Source organism: Protopterus annectens, chromosome 2.part1 (genome assembly GCF_019279795.1).
Source record: "Protopterus annectens isolate FY-2018-M chromosome 2.part1, PAN1.0, whole genome shotgun sequence".
Lineage (NCBI taxonomy): Eukaryota > Metazoa > Chordata > Ceratodontiformes > Protopteridae > Protopterus > Protopterus annectens.
Window position 1 is genome coordinate 1,100,864,266 of NC_056729.1, and position 21,193 is coordinate 1,100,885,458.

Here is a 21,193-nt window from a genome sequence, read left to right on the forward strand (position 1 = left end):
TCTTGCTGACAAAGTTCACAGATGATTGCAAGTTGGGAGCTATTATTAACTTCCCAAGTGATGTTGATGTCCTGCAGGAAGGCCTCACTGAGACCAACTACTGGTGTCAGAACCATGGCCTTAAGCTCAATGCCAAAAAATATGTCATCATCCCCTTTGGGAAAAACTTGGCTACCATAAATTACCACATCGATTGTAGTCCACTGGACACAGAAGACATTATGAGAGATTTGGAAACAAAGGTTGACAGCAACCTCTCTTTTGACCACCACATTGCCACTCTGGTCAGAAAGACCTTCTATGTGGCACATTTCATTACTAAGTGTTTTGCATCCAGGAAGAAAGAGTTTATTGTCTCCCTCTACTTTTCCCTAATTAGGCCAATCATTAAATATAATACCTCATTTGGCATGTACCTCACTAGACACCTACAAGAACTGGAGAGGCCGTAAAAGTAACTCACAAAGATGATCATAGACCTTAAACACTTGTCCTATATGGACAGATTAAAAAAACTCCAACTATTCTCTGTCTCACATCGCCTACTTAAAGGCAATCTCTGCTTGACTTACAAAGCCATGTCTGATCCAGCTCTGTTAGAAATGCTACATCTAAAGAAATCCCAATCCCTCCATACCACACGCTCCAAAGACCTCGATCTCATTACCACAAACAGAACCTGCTGGAGGGACAGGTTCATAACCCAGAGACTGCCCATACATGTCAAACAGAGCACCTCACTGTCTCTCTTCAAGAGCAATCTTGATGAGTGGATGGGAAATAAAAAATTCACCCCTGAGATCACACTAGTGGCTCTACTCGACAAAGGCACTGGTAACTAATGTCGGGTGGCACAATGCCAGGCTAATCCTATGGGCTAAGCTTGCAAAGCCTCCAGGGCCATTAATGAAATTTTTATATTATATTATATATATTAAATATATTTATATTATATTATAATCAATTTTTGAATAAATCGTTCTTTGGTGGATCCTTGGTTATTGTTTCATCCTTGGTGTGTTCCTGGTTGTTTCCTCCAGGGCCATTAGCCTAATACACACCTATGAACCTATAAACTGGGTCACAGTCATTGAAAGTGCTATACAATGTTGTACTGTCTCCAATAACCAAGATATTGTGCCAGCCCTATGTTACACGCTCAATCGCAGTTCCAAGCTAGTCATTTAAAGTGATTTGGGATCCATAACGAGCCTTCTGGTGCGTCTTTCACCACGCGCTGGTCTGCTACTCTGGGCCCTTCCCTCTTATGCTTCTCCCACACTGACCCCTCTATCTATAGATTAGCGACTTCTAGTTATAGCTTCTCTTTACTTCCCCTCTACCTTGCAACTGAAACTTATTATGCCTGTCTCATTTTCAATGCCTAATCACAGTCGCTAATTGTTATTCATAGACTTGAGATCTGTAACGGGCCTTCTGGCGCATGTTTCACCAAGCGCTAATCTGCTCAACCCTGCCCTTATCTATACATTACTAGTTATAATATTTGCTGTTTATATAATTATTACCAGTTACCCTAAGTGTATTAACTAGTACAGACTGACACTTTATTCTGCTGTCTAAAGTGATTGAATTACTTGTTTATTTGACTTGGTGGACCATGTGTAGATATGTTATGCAACTGTAATTGAATCCCACTACTCTTTCGCACCCACCACATTAATCCCACCCCCACTCATACCTCACCCTAATTCTACCTTACACTCACTTCAGCTGTCCCCCATTTTACTCACTCACTCAGCCACTGTCATAGCTCGTAAATCTCTTAGTCCCTTGCAACTCACTTGTCCTTACATGTTTACTTTTTGTTTTGTAGGTTATTTAACACTACCTGTGCTTCCCTGCATCTATTCCTGGCCCTAACTGCCTGAAATTCCACCTCCTGCCAATCATCTGTGGACTGTGTCCTCTCCTAGTGGACTTATTCAAAGTATGTACTACTCACCTGGAAAATTGATTTGCTGCCTGTAATCTCAGGGCTACCCCTGTGCTGGCTGTAGCTTACCTGCTGACTGCCCCCTGTCTACTACCTCATTTCTCCTATTCTAACCTGCTAATCCCTCTGTCCTCCTACCCCCAACTCTGCCCTACTCCTGTCCACTGTTAAGCATCCCCTCCACTATCCAGAACACTCTTCCCTATATCCATTCCTCCTTCTACTCTGCTTGTGTCCTCACTAACACAGCTAGAAATCCTAGGCTCCCCCTCTCTCCCTGCCCTACCTTGCTCTCCCTTACGTTTCTATAGCTGTACTGTGCTTCTAACCCCCCTGCTACCGCAATCTCTGGCCCACTATCTCTGCTTATAGCCAAATCCCTACACTCTCTTTTCTCACCCTCACACCTCTTCTCACTGATTGTTTTCTACTGGGTTCTTCCTTGCTGGTGCAGCCCCATTCCATTCGCCCTCGCTATGCTCGGGCTCACTTCGCTCCTCTACCCTACCCCCATTCCCACCCACCCCAGTACTGTTTCCTTTATACTTAACCATCCCTCCCCTTCCTGCCAAGCCACCCACTACTATTCCACTTCCTGCTTATCTCCACTCCCACTTTCCATTCCTAACTTCCTCTCCCCATACCCAATCCAAACTAACTTCCTTTCCAAACTCCCGCTCTTCACACCCAATCCAAACTACTCATCATGCTGCATCTACTTATATCTGCAACACTACTTACTCTACTCTATATTTCTACCTCCTATCACTGCCACCTCACATATCCATTCCTCTGTTCTCCAACTTCTCACTCAATCTACAGCTTTCCTATTCCTTCTTCCTTCACCATTTCTCAAAACCTATTCAACACTTCTACCTCAACTCTATATAAAAGACACATACTACACATTCTCAAACCTCCCCAGTACTGTTTCCTTTATACTTAACCATCCCTCCCCTTCCTGCCAAGCCACCCACTACTATTCCACTTCCTGCTTATCTCCACTCCCACATTCCATTCTTAACTTCCTCTCCCCATACCCAATCCAAACTAACTTCCTTTCCAAACTCCCGCTCTTCACACCCAATCCAAACTACTCATCATGCTGCATCTACTTATATCTGCAACACTACTTACTCTACTCTATATTTTTACCTCCTATCACTGCCACCTCACATATCCATTCCTCTGTTCTCCAACTTCTCATTCAATCTACAGCTTTCCTACTCCTTCTTCCTTCACCATTTCTCAAAACCTATTCAACACTTCTACCTCAACTCTATATAAAAGACACATACTACACATTCTCAAACCATCTAATAAGATTAAACCTAAACCGCCCAAATGCTATCAATCTTTCACATCTATTACTCTTCTCACAAAAGACCTACTCTCCTCTGGAGACATCCACCCAAACCCAGGCCCCTCTACACCTCCCCTCTCCCCATCCCCCATATCTACCTTATCTACCCCCTTCTCAGAAGTCCCTTCCACAAACTTACCAAACACACAACCCCTATCTCATAACTCAACTCCATGTAAATACCTAACCTTCTATTCACTGAATATTCAAAGCTTAGCCAATAAAACTACTGAGCTACACTCATGGATTGCTTTCAAAACCCCTCACATCCTATCCCTATCTGAAACATGGCTCAAGCCACATATCTGTAACAGTGAAATTCTTCCTCCTGGCTATAACATCTACCGCTCTGACAGACCTTCAAAGAAAGGTGGTGGTGTAGCCATCTTCTACTCTAACATCCTTAACCTATCACCTTACCCCATATCTATTCCCAGCTTCCACCCTGCTGAACTTCTCATCCTAAATATCCATTTGAATGCACACAAAAAAACTAGCTGTAGCTTCCATTTATATTCCTCCTGGCAACAATATACCCATACTGGAAAACATCTTATCCTGGTTCACCCTCAACATACCCTATGAAACACTCATTCTTGGTGACGTCAATATAGACTGGGCAAAACTATCTACTGACTCTCCCTTACATAGCATTCACCTTCATGGTTTCCACCAACTCATTTCCACCCCAACCCACTTCCACAAAGCCTCAGCCTCCAGCTCTATAATAGACTGGATTCTCACCAACACCCCCCATCACTACCACCAGCCCACAACCCTGTCAGACTCACTTAGTGACCATCTCCCTACCTCCATTCTAAGATACAACCCTCACACTTAAACCCCACCTTTTCAAAGACTGCAGAAAACTATCTACATGTAATCCTTTACAGTTTAACTCTATACTACAAAACATTGACTGGTCCATCCTTAAACAACTTCCTCTAAATGATTCTGTTATCACTTTTAACAACATCTTCCTAAATACTCTGGACTACCTAGCTCCCTCTAGGAAGATTTGAGTGAAATCCAATCATGATCCCTGGCTTTCAAAAGAAACTAAGTCCATCATGAAACAAAGAGACAGTTTCTGGAAAGCCTGGTGCAAATCTAAACAAACACCTCTTCTACTCAAATACAAACAACTACGCAATCTTGCTAAAAAACAGGTAATAATAGACAAGAAGTCATTATATAGCTCAGGGCAGAACAAATATAAAGCAAACCCTCGTAAATTCTGGACAACACTCAACAGCATCCTCCACCCTGGTAATCCTTCAAACCCCTCACCCTACCCAAACACAACTCATAAGGAAACAGCTACCCTACTAAACTCACATTTTATCTCCTCCATACAAAATCTCCTACCCTCTCAACCCACCTCTCCCTCAGTACCTGTCCCCTCACCCACCCCCAATAGTTCACCCTTTTACTTCAAGCCTGTGCCCATTTCCTACATCAAATCACTACTGCTCAAACGAAAACCATGCTCCCCCTCCACTGACAAATTACCTCCAACCTTCCTTAAACTCGCAGCTGACTCTATCGCCTACCCAGTAACAATATTAATAAATAGATCTATGCAAGCATCTACTGTTCCTACCCTTTGGAAATCCTTCTACACTATCCCTCTCCACAAAGGAGGTAACTCCACTGACCCTTCAAACTACCGACCCATTGCCATTCTGTCCACACTATCTAAGATACTCGAAAAATGCATCCACACTCAACTTATGAATCACCTTTTCAATCAAAACTTACTCACCCCTACCCAACATGGCTTTCGCCCCTATCACAGCACAACTACTGCTCTACTATCCTTCACTCACACCATAGCAGAATCTCTGGACAACAATAAACTTACTTCCTGCCTCTTTCTTGACCTCTCCAAAGCCTTTGATACAGTGTCTCATCCACTACTACTATCTAAACTCACTAACTTTTACCTCTCCACCCCCACCCTCAACTGGTTTGCTAGCTATCTGTCTGAACGCAAACAATCAGTTAAATGGCTCTCTTCCCCTTCTCCCTTCTTACCTCTCTCTACTGGTGTGCCACAAGTTTCCATCTTGGGTCCCCTCTTATTCAACATCTTCACCAATGACCTTTTCACCTCATGCCATCAGTCCTCACTTATACAATATGCAGACGACTCCACAATCATTTCTACAACCAACAACATCTCTGACCTACACTCCCTAACCCAAACAGCTTTACTATCCACTGAACAATGGCTTTCAGAAAACTTACTGATTCTCAATCCTACTAAAACCAAACTCTTACTTTTCCTACCCCACTCTCTTAATCATCTTAAATCCTCCTTTGTCATTAAGTCATGCAATAACACAGCTATCCTACCTGATACCCACACAAAACTCCTTGGAGTCATTATCGATGATGAATTAAAATTCAATCAACACATACAGCAATGTATAAAGAAAACACATCAGAAATTAGGCCTCTTATACCAAAACAAAAATTATCTCAGTCCCAATGCTAGACTCACCCTAGGACAAGCACTCCTCCTCCCCTCACTCCTCTATGCTGCTCCAGTTCTCACAAATATCCAAAAAACTACCCTGAATAAACTCCAACAATCCTACCACAAAATAGCCAGATTCATCACCAACTCCCCAAACAACACACACCACTGCATTGCTTTGAAGTCTCTACAATGGCTAGAACTCCCACAACTACTACATCTCTATCAATTTCACATGTTGCACTCTGTGCTCTTTAAACCATCCTACTGTCCATCCTTATCTCTCCTTGTCTCTGTCTACACCCCATCTCGACCCCTCCGCACCTCTAATCAACAATTGCTTGATATTTACCACCCAAATAAGTCAGTAGGTAAGCTACTCTACAAACACTCTGTGGCCCAAGCCTGGAAAAAACTACCCCTTGACATTCACTCTGTCTCTCACACCCCACTATTTAAAAGAAAACTAAAGACTCATTTACTCAATTCCAGAATTTGCCCTTGCTATGACCCTACATAATTCCCTCCTCCCCCCCACATTGGAATCACTCCATCTATTCTTGTCATACTTCTGAACTCTATCCCCACCAGTACAGTTACATAGCAAAAAAAAAAAAAAAAAAAAAAAACCTTGTGCTGTCATTTAACTATTGTTAATTTTGTTTATTATTTACTACTGTATTGTTTTGTTTGTGTTTTACTACTGAAATGACTAGTTTTATTTCTATTGTTTGCTATACCTGTATACTACTGTAGTGTTTTTTTTATTCTACTATCTGGAGCTTTTCTTCTCATGTCTCCACTGAAAATGGGACAAAATCCCAGTTAGACTAACCAGGTCAACAAATGTTAATAAATAAATAAAATAAAATAAAATAAATATTCTATTTTTGTTTGTCTGTAAAAAGCTTGCACCACATATTCTGACCATGGATAAATATTTTTCTTTTGTTCATATGCACCCAAAAATGTTTCCATGGCCTGCCCAGTCTCAAATGTCAAGTCACAAAAAGTCTCTTTATTAATCAAAATAAATCCTCCTACCTCTTTTGCTTTGACACCCAGAGGTGTTATGACAGAGTCCCAAATTTCATACCTATCCAAACTTTCTTCTTTTTCGCTGCTCACACTTACTGTACACTTCTGTTTTGTTTCTTTTATTTCTTCTTTCTTCTTTGTTCCTTCACCAGCAGTTTGTGCATAAGTTTTTGTCTCTGGAACTTGTTCTGGCACAGTCTCTTCTCCTTTTTCTTGTTCTATTTTTCCATGATGTCACTTCATGAAACTGCTGCTCTACTTTCTGGCTCACTTTGGTTTACTATTTCTTCCAAATAATCAGTTCGCAACCACCACCCCTGATCGGAGAGTTGTAAGTATGCATTTCTCAGCGGTAACTGTCTTTCCTTCAAACAATTTCCTCTGAAAGTTTTCCTCTGAATCCATCTCTGTTTCAGCTACAATCTCCATCTCTTCCAATGTCACTGTTTTTTCTGCACCCATATTATCAGAAAAAACTTTTGGTAGTGATTCTACCTTTTCAACTACATTCTCAGCAGTGTTCATTCAGTTTCAGCACAATCTGGACCAGCCATGTTTTCTCCCTGTTTCTCCAGACATCTCCATGCCTGGAAGAGGAACAGGAAGTCAGTTGTGTCACACAAATGCTTCTCCCTATTACCAGGAGTAGGGGCAGTTCCCTGAGACCCTGATCAAATTTCACCTAGTAGTATAATTACCACCTCATGTCTCCCCTAAAAGTAGGTTACTTGCCTAGTGAGACTATCCTGGTCAACAAAGGAAAAATAAAATAAATAAAAATCACCTCTAGTTCCTCGGCTGCTGTGCTTTTCCTTCCCAGGTTTCTGTGCTATGCAGAAGTACTGGTCACACTACCATTTTGTGCACCTTATATTTTCGCTACTTTGTCATTCTTGTGTTACACAATATCCCTGGCGTTTTGCAGCAGTTCACTGCAGCACCGCTGATGATATCTTTGATGTCCTCATTCAGACTTACCTTTTTTCAACCATACTTTCCAGATACTTGACACTATTAACTTGTTCCACTATTTTCCTTTCTGTGCCAGTTTTAAGCTTCTGATTTTCCCATTTGCTGCCATGGCTACAGTCTTGCTTGTATAGAGTTTCATCCTATGTACCTTAAGTTTTGCATTCCAGTCCCCTGTCATTTGCTGAAGTTCCTGCTCAGAGCCTGCTTATAGTGTCACATAGTCTGCATACAGCAGCTTTGTAGTTTTGCCTCCTGTGGTCTTTTTGCTATTATAGTCCATCACCAGGATGATCAGCAGTGGACTCAAAGCTGAACTGTGATGCATAACCAGTCCTTCTGTGAGTCCAAATACCATTCCTATTTATGGCATAGTTCATAACCTCCACTAATTCTACTAATGTTTCAAGGTCTAAAAACCATCACAAGATTACCCAAATCTGCTTTGTTGGACCTTGTCATATATTTTCAAACCTAGGTGCTTAGGATTCCCTGTATCTCTCCCCTTGGCTGACCTGGCATGACTTACAGTTCAAACTCTACAATTACCTACACTAGCATACTGCCGCTCCTGCAAAACGATATCTACAGGATTGCAATTGGCCACCACAGTCTCTAACAACCACTTTTTCTCTCCCAACAATTAAACAGTTCAAACTCTACATTTACCTACACTAGCATACTGCAGCTCCTGAAAAACGGTATCTATGAGATTCCAATTGGCCACCACAGTCTCTAACAACAACTTTTTCTCTCCCAACAATTAAACAGTTCAAACTCTGTATTTACCTACACTAGTGTACTGAAGCTCCTGCAAAACTGTGTCTACAGGATTGCAGTTGGCCACCACAGTCTCTAACAACAACATTTTCTTTCCCAACAATTAAACAGTGTAGGTTACAAACATAAAAAAAATTTGTTAAGCTCTCTTTTACTGTGCTGTGTAACAAAGCGAGTCAACATTTTGGTCAGTCATATGACTCTTTCTGCTTTATTTTTTGCCTCTTTTCCCCTGTAACTAAAGTAAACTGATTCATACATTTGTCTCTCTGACCGTAATTTTTACAGCTATATCTTGTACCTTTATGGCTTTCTAACTTTCAGACATAGATTAAGTTTTACTTATTTGTCTGACATTTGAACAAGTAACCTTGATAAAAACCTCAAAATGTTATACTGTTGGTCTGCCTTTCCTATTAAAAGTAAGTAAAATTAAAGTGCTGAGTGCATGTTTTAGGCCCTTACACCCCCTTGCTTCACTCGGGCTCGCTTCGCTCCCCCCGAATCCCACCTCAAGTATCCTTAAATTTATCAGAGTATATAAAAAGGAGACTGGAATAGCTGAGAACAAATAAACAGTTCAGGCACAGTTGCCTCGTAAATATCGAAAAAGCTGACCATATGTTTGTAAATAGCCTGAGGAAGCCTATTAGGTGAAAGCGCTTGCCTTTGTTTTATTATATTAAAGGATTTTATGCTTGCATTTTGGAATTTTCATTCTACAAAAAGAGGATTTGCCTGCCACTTGGATTGTGTTTCCATATACTGATTCCATCAGCTTTTTCGATATTTACGAGGCAACTGTGCCTGAACTGTTTATTTGTTCTCAGCTATTCCAGTCTCCTTTTTATATACTCTGATTAACTTGACTGTCTTTTGGAGACTTGCGTACAGAGCAGCTATTTTATTTTTAATTATCCTTAAATTTATACTTTCACCTTGTTGTCTGGTCACTCCCACAGCCCCCTCCCACCACTATAACATGTGCTCTCTCTCTTTCACTCCTCCCACCTTGTCTCCAATCTTCCTCTTTTCCCTGCCCACCTTGGGCTGCTTGCTCTTTGGCTTGCCTTTCTCGCACTTAACTCTTTCACTCCCTAGCACACCTACTATCTTCTAACATACTCACTATTTCCATCCCTCATTACCGTTCCTTCCCTCACACTGCTTATCTCTAGCTACCACATTTCCTAATATATTTCTTTATATTTTTCCCTATAACTCTTCTCCTCCTTTTTTCATCACACAATGCTATCCTTACTGTTGTTTCTCCCACTTCTAATCTCACTAGCCCTAAGCACTTCCTACCACAGTGAGCTCCATATATTTACCTCTTTCCCACCTTTCCCAGACCTCTTCCAACATATAACCAAGTTCCACTGACTATTGCCCCCTCTCTTTTCTGTCTCTCCCCCTTTCAATGTCTTAAATTTAAACTCATGGCCTACCCCGCTCTTACTCCTAAGCCAAAACTCAAGTGCCCCATTCCCCTTACTGACCACCCTTACCTTTTCTATCTTGTCTTTGCTCTTCTGGTTTCTGGTGACATCCATCCTAATCCTGGTCCCTCCCCTCTCTCCACTATCCCTCCACCTATATCTGCTGTCCCCCAAAAACACCCTAAAATATCTCCAGATTCAAACATCTCTCTATCTCTGCAATGAACATCCAAAGCCTAAACAACAAAACGGCTGAACTTCACGCATGGTTGGCCCAACATAAACCTCACATCCTGGCCTTATCGGAAACCTGGCTAAAACTGCATATCAGTTCCTCTGAATTTCTGTCACCTCAATACAATATCTATAAGTCTGATAGGACACCCAAAAAAGGTGGTGGGGTGGCTATCTTGTACTCTGTCTTACTGATGCTAACACCTATAGACATTACCCTGCCTAGTTTCTCCCCTGCTAAACTACTGCTCCTAGACTGCCACATTAATAACTATAGGAAGTTCGCTATTGCCTCTATCTATATCCCCTCAGTGAAAACATCCCTATCCTTGAACATATACTCTCCTGGATAAACAACTCCATCCCCTATGAAACCATCATTCTTGGAGATGTTAATATAGATTGAAACTCCCTTACTGGTCACACACTCCAACATTTCATTAACCTGTATGGATTCTCACAACTGATCACTACTGCTACCCACTACAGCAAAAACGCTACTGGTTCCACAATTGACTGGATCTTGACCAACTCTCCTAATAACTACTGTAACCCTTCTACCATCTCTGCTGTATTAGTGACCATTCTTCCATCATTATCTTAAGGCACTCTCCTCATCTCTCTAAGCCCCATCTCTACTGTAGGAAACTGACTAACTTTTCCCCTGAAACCTTTAACTATAGACTCTCTGCCATCAACTAGTCTGTCCTAAAAACTCTCTGGCTCAGTGATGCTGTTACTAAATGCAACAACATTTTCCTTGAGGTCCTAAACTCTCTTGCCCCAACTCGCAAAATCAGAACCAAATCTAATTTCGCAGCCTGGCTCTCCAAAGCTCCTCATGCTTTGATGCATGAAAGAGATGCTCTATGGAAAAAATGGCAAAGCACTAAAACTCCCAACTTTATCCAAGGTTATAAGCAACTCAGAAATTGTGTAAAAAATGTATTATTTTGGGTAAACGCCAATATTTCACACTAAATTTCAAAGCTCTCACCCAAATGACCCCCAAAAATTCTGGATATAAACTCCCTGCTCCACATTGGTTCTCCTACCATCCCTAACCCTTTTCCCTATCACTCTCCCTCTGAAAGTGCAGACTTACTCAACAAACACTTCATAGACAGCATCTCTAAACTCCTACCATCTGGTAACTTTCCTCATCCAAGCTTTTATGTGTCACCCTCACCTCCCCCTAAACTACTATGCTCCTCTATCTCTCAGCCTTTCTCCTTGTGACCTGTTTCTACTAAATACATCAAATCCCTGCTTCCTAAACTAAAACCATGCTCTCCATCCACTGATAAACTCCCCCCTCAATTTCTGAAAATTGCTGCTGACTCTATGGCATATCCTGTAACTATCTTAATCAACCGCTCCATTCAGGAATCTACCGTACCACTCATCTGCACAAATTTGGCAACTCTGTTGAACCCTCTAACTATAGACCAATCGCTATTCTCTCACCGCTCTCTAAGATCCTTGAAAAATATATACATGCTCAACTACTGTCCTATCTCATTCACGAAAATCTCCTCACCCCCTCACAACATGGTTTCTGCCTTAAACACAGTACCTCAACTGCCTTATTATCCTTTACTCAAAAGGTTGCAGAAGCTAGGGACAACAACCTCATTGTCTTCTGTCTGTTCCTTGATCTCACTAAAGCCTTCGACACTGTGTCTCATCCCATCCTTCGTAACAAACTCTCAGACCTAAATCTCTCTCCTTCTACTCTTGGCTGGTTCCAATCATACCTTACTGGCAGAAAACAAGCTGTTAGATGGCAGCAGGCTTTCTCACCCTTCCTTGCTGTTCAAACAGGAGTACCCCAAGGATCCATACTTGGACCACTCCTTTTCAACATTTTTACCAACAACCTACATTCATCCTGCAGTTTCTCATCTGTAATACAATATGCAGAAAACTCTAATCTCTTATCTGTCTCCAATACTATCTCTGAACTATACACACTAACACAAACTTCCTCTATCTCTGTTGAAAAATGGCTCAGAAACAATCAACTAATCCTTAACCCTAAGAAAACTCAACTCCTCTTCCTACCTCAGACACTCTCTCACCTTAAATCCAACTTTTCTCTTTCCTCCCTAGATGGCACCACTATCTCTGCTGCCTCACACACCAAACTCCTTGGGGTAATAATTGATGGCCAACTAAAATTTGACTTACCCATACAACAGGCCATCAAAAAAAAAAAAAAAAAAACTTAAGACTACTTTATAGGAACAAAAAATTCCTCAGTACTGCCACTAAATACACTCTTGCACAGGCATTTCTCTTACCCAGTCTTCTATATGCTTCTCCCTTCCTTACCAATATCCATACTACATTGATGCAGAAACTGGAACAAACGTAGAATAAAATTGCCAGATTTACTCTAAACGAACCACTCTCTTCACATCACTGCCTCTCACTAAACAAACTTCAGTGGCTGGAATTTCCACACCTTCTCCTACAATTGCAACTCCACACTACCTTTTCCATACTCAACAACCCCTCTGCCTGCCCTGCTCTCTCTCCTCCCATGTAACTCCCTACTCTCCCCCCAGCCTCTCCGGAGTGCTGATTAGCATATTCTCTCAGTTTATAAACCCAAAAGGAATATCTGCAAACTACTTTACAAACACTCTGAATCACTAAATTGGAATAAACTCCCTCTGCATATTAGATCCAACCTTTCCTTTCCCTGTTTTAAAAAGGAGCTTACATCCCACCTACTAAACTTGAAATGATGTCATTGCATTGACCACACGTAGTCTTAATCTCTCCCATTGTATAACCTGTTGCAGCTCCTAACCTTCTTTGTTAGTAACTTCTGCTTAAACTCATCTCCTAAACCCTCAGCTCTACTACTATAGCCCTACTATAGCTCCCTCCCATTCTCTTATCCCTCCACTTCCTATCAAGGTCTATACAGTGTCCTTCTTTTGAACAATGATCATCATTTTGTTTTTACTCTCATATGTAGTAAATTTTAGTCCACTACTATCAGTGCAACCGTTAATGTTCATATTTTTTTCTTTTGTTTTTCTCTTTATAATTAATTTCATATTTACAGTGTTGTTTTAATAGTTTTTGTCCTGTATGTTTATCTCTGCTTATGTTTGCTGGAGCTCTTTCCCCTTGGGTCTCCACTGAAAATGGGTGGCTTACTATCAATGCAATGCAAATAGTTAATAACATTTTCTTTTTTTACAATTAATTTGTATTGTGATTGTTATTTAATATTAGTATATTGTCACGTTATTTTTACTTATGTTTGCTGGGGCTTTTCCCCTTGGGTCTCCACTGATAATGGTTTTGTTTGCAAACTCAGTTGGACTAACCCGGTTAACAAATGGGAAATAAATAAATAAATAAATAAATAAATAAATATTTTCTCCAAGTGTAGGAATGTTCAGTTAGATTCTAACATCTTTTCCATCGTCTTGTCCTCTATCTGTAGCATTACAAACATTGGGTCAGTTGTATTTCATCCTGATCTGAATTCAAACTGCACATCTCCCACATGACTTTCTACAAGTCTATATATTAATTTATCAGTCAAGATCTCCAGCACTTTTAAAGAGTGTGACAAGAGTAGATACTGCCTACTGCAGTGAATGCCCTCTCTTTGTTCTTTTACACTAGCACTAAAATTATTTTTTCTTTTGTCATTTTGGTTATCTCTCTCTCTCTCTCTCTCTCTCTCTCTCTCTCTCTCTCCATACCAGGATGGAGCCATTTCCTCCCTAACACTCTAAATTTAGCAAGTAGTTAATCACCCTAGCTTGTTCCAAAAGAGAGCAGTATTAGTAACTTGAAATGTGGATGTACATCATATACCTGTATGCAGCACTTGCTTATACATTAAATCAATGTTACTATGGGCCTGATATCTAGGCTGTGTTCAATTTTTCTTATTTTGAAACTTCAGTTAATTTCAGATGAAAAGCACTGCAAGTCATGTACAGCGTACAACTATTTCTTCTTTTAGAAATCATGAAAATGTTAATGTAAAAAAATCTCTGGTTACTTGTGTTAAGCCATTTTCCTGTTTTTGGTGCTTACAATAAACTCAGTGGTCACAACATTAATAAATGAATGCTGTACATAGGTCTGCAGACCAGAAGTCTTAAGGGATGTGAATGAAAGGCAGGGTTTATATGGTTCAAACCTTTGCTGGGAAGTGTGACAATGTGAGGTATTGCCAGCTATGCCAGGAGAAGTAAAGCAGTGGATGTGTAACATATGCCAGCACAGCTAGCTGGAATTTTGTAAAGAATAACATGCCATTTTTATATCAAACTGATTTGTACAGATGCTTGAGTTTAAAAATGTATATGCAAAGCTGCTTGTGTTAAAAATGTACCAACAATATGACCTGTTTGGACAGAAAAAGAAATGCATCTGTATGTCAGACTGTATTATAACTGTTGAAATTAATACTGTAACAGAATATACTGGAAGAGAAGAGGTTACTCTCAGTCCAGCTAACTAACAAAAATAGTATGAAATTAAATTACTTAATTTAGGCCTTAAAGATTGTATCTTACAGCTCTGATTGCAGGCAGAGACAAAATGTCTGTGCTAGGGAATGGTTGATTGATACAATGGTTGATTAACTCCTGTAGGAAGATTGGAAGTGTTTTATTGTTTTATGACTTCCAGAAGCTGCAACAGATTTTAGCAACACTATATGTGTATGTGGTAACACACACATGTGAGATTCTGGGTCGGTTGCTAGGAAAGGGAGTGCTATGGGAACCAAGAGTCAGATGACCAGATATATGAGATGTCATTCTATAATCTAGGGCAAAAATTATATTTTAATACAAGATAAGACAGAAGTCTGAGAGCAGTATGTTCTTGGAACCTGACAAAGAAGGATCTCTCATCCACTTCATCTTGCACTGCTCTAGTAAGTGACCAGGGAATAGTACATCTTTAGATCAGTCAGGAAAATATAATGAGGTTAGTTAAGTACTGTTTTTCTGTATCTATGTGAAACTATTTGTCTGTGTCATTTTAATATTTCCTGTCCCTGAAACTCTGGTGTTTATGGTAAATAGATATTCCATAGTTTCATTTTATTTTATTATTATTATTATTATTTATTATTAGATATAGTTAAACTTTCCATTCTGGCTGATCCTTAGAGAATATCATAACATTTGAGAGTACTTATATCTATTTGGTGACTCTATGGCCACTCCTGAAAGCCTTACTGCATTGGTCAAACACTATCATTGGTATTAATCTTAATTTCACTCAGTATAATTGGGTACCATTGTAAGAGCCTTAGCAGTGTAACTACCTTATAGTCTGGAAAGAAGGGGGCACAGCTAGTAAATCTTTGCCAAGTGTGTGTGTGTGCAAATCAAATCTCCAAGACACGCACTCTTGGAGATACCACCCTCACCAAACTTTCCTCATTCTGGTTCTGGCTCTTTGAATGATGGCAGCACCTGTGAAGACACAAGGCCACACTCCTGTCTGGTCTGAAAAAAAGACCTTAGCAATGGTCTACCTTTCGCATGACTTGTTCCTGGAGAAGATCCAAGTATGCATGCATCACAGTACCTGGAAGAAAATTAATATCTGGCAGGAGATGGGTGACCACCTGTCAGTGCTGAGAGGTATAACCCACTCCAGTCAGCAGTGCTATCACAGGTATGATGATTTGCAGAAGCGTAGTGCTGAACAGCTGACGAGCTGCCTGAGTGAGTTGACCAGGTTATGTTGGGAAGGCTAGAGTTCTATAATAAATAACATTCTGTTTTAATCTAATTTAATTTGTTCATGCTTTATTGTGAAACCTTCATCAGTTCCAAAATATTTATACACTCCCAGATTGATATTTTCTGGGTACTGCAACTTTTCTGCTTTAAACATTGCTTTTACACATTTATCAAGATCAAATGTCATTCTTATATTATCTGAGAAAGTTTGAGTTAAAAACTCCTCATCTGATGAACTACACAGTTTCAAGTCCTCCACAAAAAGTAGATGAGAAGTCTTAAAGTAAGATTGTTTTCTGGAAGCCAGATTTTAACCATGGCCAAATTTGTTAAGTAAACAGCTTTATGGGTTAAGGGCAAGACAAAACAGCAGTGGTAAGAAAGAATTACTCTGAAATATCCCCCTTTGAATTTTTAACCCTTGGATAATGATTGCCCCTTTATCATGGCTTAACTGCAAAGTGGTTTGCCACTGTTTCATGGTCACTGTGATGTAATTGATCAAGGTTGGATGTATCTTAGACAGCTGTAAGCACTCCTTTATCCATGAATGTAGGATGCTGTCAAATGTTTTTCGTAATCTATCCATGCCATACTTAATGAACTGTAAAAAGGGGAAGAATTTATTATGGCTTTATTTAGCAACAAATTATCCTTTGCACCATATGCCTTTCTTTTACAATCATTTTGTTCTATTGCTATAACTGAGTTTTTTTATAAATGACTATAAACTCTCTCTGCATCAAATTCAATATATAGTTTGTAGATCATTGGAAGGAAAGTTATGGTGCCTGTTCGAGGTGCACATATAAATAATTTTTACTCAGGGATAAATGTGTGTGTAAAGATTTTAACATATTTAGCCAGAAGTAGGTACTGCATCTGGGCCAGGGTGGTTCCATTTTGGAGATTTTCTTATTTTTTTTCATTTTCTCTTGTTGTTACTTCATCCTATTTTTATATCCCGTGTATCTGAATTCCTTACTGCTTCTTTTCATTTTTCTGTCCATTTAGGGTCTTTGTTATATTCTACAGGATCTTCATAAGTATTTCTCCAACATGTTTATTTCTTCTGCTTTGTTTCTCAGTCCTCTGTAAAACATTTTGGGTCAACAATGAATTGCTTACTTTGTACTGTTCCTTTATATTTGTCTGCATATCTTCTAAGTTTTTTTCTGGCTGTGCTGATATCTTTAGTTTATTATTTGCATCAGTGTATGATAAATCCTGGTCTGTTCTGATACAATCCATTATTTTTGCCACATCTAGCTTTCAAAGTATTTTTGTTGCTCTGTTTCCTTTTCTATATGTGTCTAATAGTGACACTGCTTGTCTTAATTGCTTTAAAGTTTCCTCTGCTCAATGCTACCATGATGGCATTTTATTTCTTCTCTTCCTTTCCCTTATTGCTTTCTGTTTTTATGGTAAGACTTTAGCTGTTATTAATTTAGATGCACGGTAATAAATCCTACTGACTTCTGGTATATCACATGGATTTCAGTTGATAGTCTTGATTAGTGCGTTCACATGTCTCATCAGACTTCTAACATTTTGGGTCTTATTTTCTTTCTGTAATCTGTTTCTTTCATTGATCTTAATATGTCTATCCTTCTCTAATAAATCAATCAACTCTTCCCCTTAGATCATTTTTTTTCTAAAAGGAGAATACAGTCTTTGCTGTCTGTTTCTGCAGGTATTCTGCAAAAAGTTCCTGAACATCTTCTGTGACATATCTTCTTCATCTGCATCCTGCATCATCTGTTGCTCTTTCAAATGGGAACTCACTGGCCTATCACTCCACAACATTGATCTTTTTTCCTCTTTTCACACACACACACACACACACACACACACACACACACACACACACACACACACACTCAGTATACAGACAGGCAATCACATACCAAACCAGCCTGCTACTAGCCCAGACATACCTCTCAACCTCTTATAGTAAGAAATCTGGACAAAGCAATGAAAAAAGTGGTACAAATAGGGGTAATTTTTAAATATTGCTCTTACAAACTTAAGAAAGGTGATAAAATAACAGGTTTTGCATTAGCATACATTTTCTGAAGGGTATGAAGTCTAAAACTCACATGTCTGTCATTATTTTCTAACTTTAATCTTTAATGATTTGCCACTAATTTGCCAGAAAAACAGAATTTTATGAAAAACGGACCAAAAATATAAGGCAAAAATCTGAACATTCTGCAAAAATCTGTACAGTTGAGAGGTATGCCCCAGATACCAACCAAACAATTAAGATAGAATATCCTTTTTCCACAGCTTTTATGTTTCTTTCCCTTATACTATGCTACCTCATATTCCACCTATGCTTGTCCAATACCACCTACAAAGACAACTACCATACAAATCCACCTTCTCCGTCACTCTTACTTCCATTTCCACTCTATCTCCTCTTCTCTCATTCAGCCCAACCCTCTACACCTATTTCACCCTAAACTCTTCTCCTCTAAAGTCAAGACACTGTCACCTGCTCCAATCTACAATCTACCAAAATTCATGCCTGACAGACCAATATGGCTAAAGGATATCTCCTTCAACAACCTAGTCCAAGCTCATGATATCCATCCTAATCCTGGTATTACATCTTTTATTAACAACACTCATCCCTTACCCTCTTCCTTCTATCCCAACACCCTAAAGATTTTTACAATTAATGCACAAAGTCTAAACAACAAAGTACACCAATTTCAAGCTTGGTTAAGCAATAACCAACCAGATATCTTAGCCATCTCCGAAACCTGCTCAAGCCCTTTATCTCCAACTCTGAGATTCTTCCCCCAGGATTTCATTGTCTCAGAAATGACCGACTAAATAAAAAAGGTGGAGGCACTGCCCTAGTCTACTCCAACCTTCTTACCTTAATTCCCCTCCAAATTCCAATTCCTCAATTCCAGAACACTGAACTAACTGCTGGAATTCTAAAACTAAATAAACATAAAAATATCTGTATCACTGCCCTATATATCTCACCTGGTAACAATATCTCTACACGTGAAAATATTCTCCTATGGGCTTCGACTGAAATTAACTATGAAACTTATATCCTTGGTGATGTGAATATTGACTGGAATAAAATCAATTGCTCCTCTCCCGCCTTATCCATTAACCTCTATAACTTCACTCAAATAATCCTCTCCATCACTCGACCTAACAAAATAAACCCTCCCGGATCCACTATAGATTGGATCCTAGTCTCAGATCCAAATAAAATAACCAATTCTGGAAGAACTCCTGATACCTTTAGTGACCACCTCCCAGTCTTTATGCATTGCTCAACTAGTTCCTCCCCACACCAGCATCAACACATTCAAACTCGGAACCTCAGTAGCTTTAACCCAACTACTTTCTCAAATACTTTTAAACAATGAACTGGCAAATTCTAAACATCCTTCCTTTTGACAAAGCTATAGAATACTTCAAGGCTGTCTTCCTTGATACTTTAAACTCACTAGCCCCACTAAGAAACAAAAGGATAAAAACAAAAACTGCTCCTTGGCTATCCAAAGAGACAAAACAGATTATGCACCACAGAGACAAACTATGGAAGCTTTACCAAAACAATAAACTGGCCAATACCTTGCTCCAATATAAACAGATCTGCAACGGTACAAAACAACTAATCACCAAAGACAAAAAATTCTACTATATCAAACTTCAGTCCAATAACAATAAACCTCCCCCCAAAAATTCTGGAACTCAATAAACTTACTCCTCAATCCAGGCTCCAAGAATAGTCCCTGTCCTGACCCAAGTAAATCTGACCTTGAACTAGGCTCTGAATTTAACTAATTTTTCATAGAAACTATTACTACCCTCACCAAGACATTTCCCAATAAAAACCCAACTGCTCTACATTCTCCACCTTCTAACTCACCTCATCTGTTTGAACTCAAACTCATCTCCACTAATGTTATAGAAACACTTTTGTCCAAACTTAAACCTTGCTCTAATGCTCCCGACAATATTCCCTCTTCCTTCCTAAAATGTGCTGCTGATGGAATTGCTCTCCCAATCAGCATCATTATTAACTGATCCATAAAAGAATCATACTTCCCCAAACTCTGGTGCTCAACTTATATTCTTCCTCTTCATAAAAGAGGCAAAAATACCAGCATCTCAAACTTTTGCCCCATTGCATTGCTCTCACCAATCTCCAAATCCTAGAAAAATGCATCCACCTCCAACGTATGCCTTTCCTGACCCAAAACAATCTTCTCACTCCTATCCAGCATGGCTTCCATCCAGGCCATAGCACAATAACTGCTCTACTCTCTTTCCCAGAAACTGTCAATCAAGCCCAAGATTCAGGACACTTTGTTTCTACTGTTTTACTCGATTTGTCTAAAGCCTTTGATACTGTTTCCCACAAGCACCTTCTCTGTCATCTCTCAAACCTTAATCTCTCACAAAATGCTTTATCCTGGTTCTCCAGCTATCTATCAGACAGATCACAGGCAGTTAAATGGAAGAACTCCATCTATTCCTTCCTACCTACTCCAAATGGTGTACCACAGGGATCCATCCTTGGGCCAATGCTTTTTCACATCTTCATCAATAACTTTCACACTGCTATTCCTGATGTTAAAATCATTCAATACGCAGACGATTCAACCTTAGTCTGCTCTGCCTCAAACCTCTCTGAATTGCTGACTAAAACCTAAACTGCCTTCTCATCAACTGAAAACTGGATGCGCCAAAACCACCTCTCTCTCTCAATGCAAATAAATCAAAGATTCTGCTATTCCCTCCCACAAAGACCCTCTCCTATGATAAAAACAACTTCAAAGTCTATAGTCAAACCAACTCACCTATAGAAGTGGTCCCCTCTGCCAAACTACTTGGCATTACTGTAGATGAACACCTCAAGTTTGATATTCATATTCAACAAAATATTAAGAAAACCCACCAAAAACTAGGTATGCTGTATAGGAATAATCACTTTCTCTCCAACTCTACCAGGCAAACTCTGGCCTCAACTTATCTTCTTCCTTCCTTATTATACAGAGCCCCTCTCCTAACAGACCTGTCCTCCTCTATCACCTCTAAACTAGAAAACTGCTATAATAAAATCTCTAAATTTGCCTCTAAATCTAAAAATACCACCCATCACTACCTAACCCTACAATCCCTGAATTGGCTTGAACTCCCAAACTACCTAGA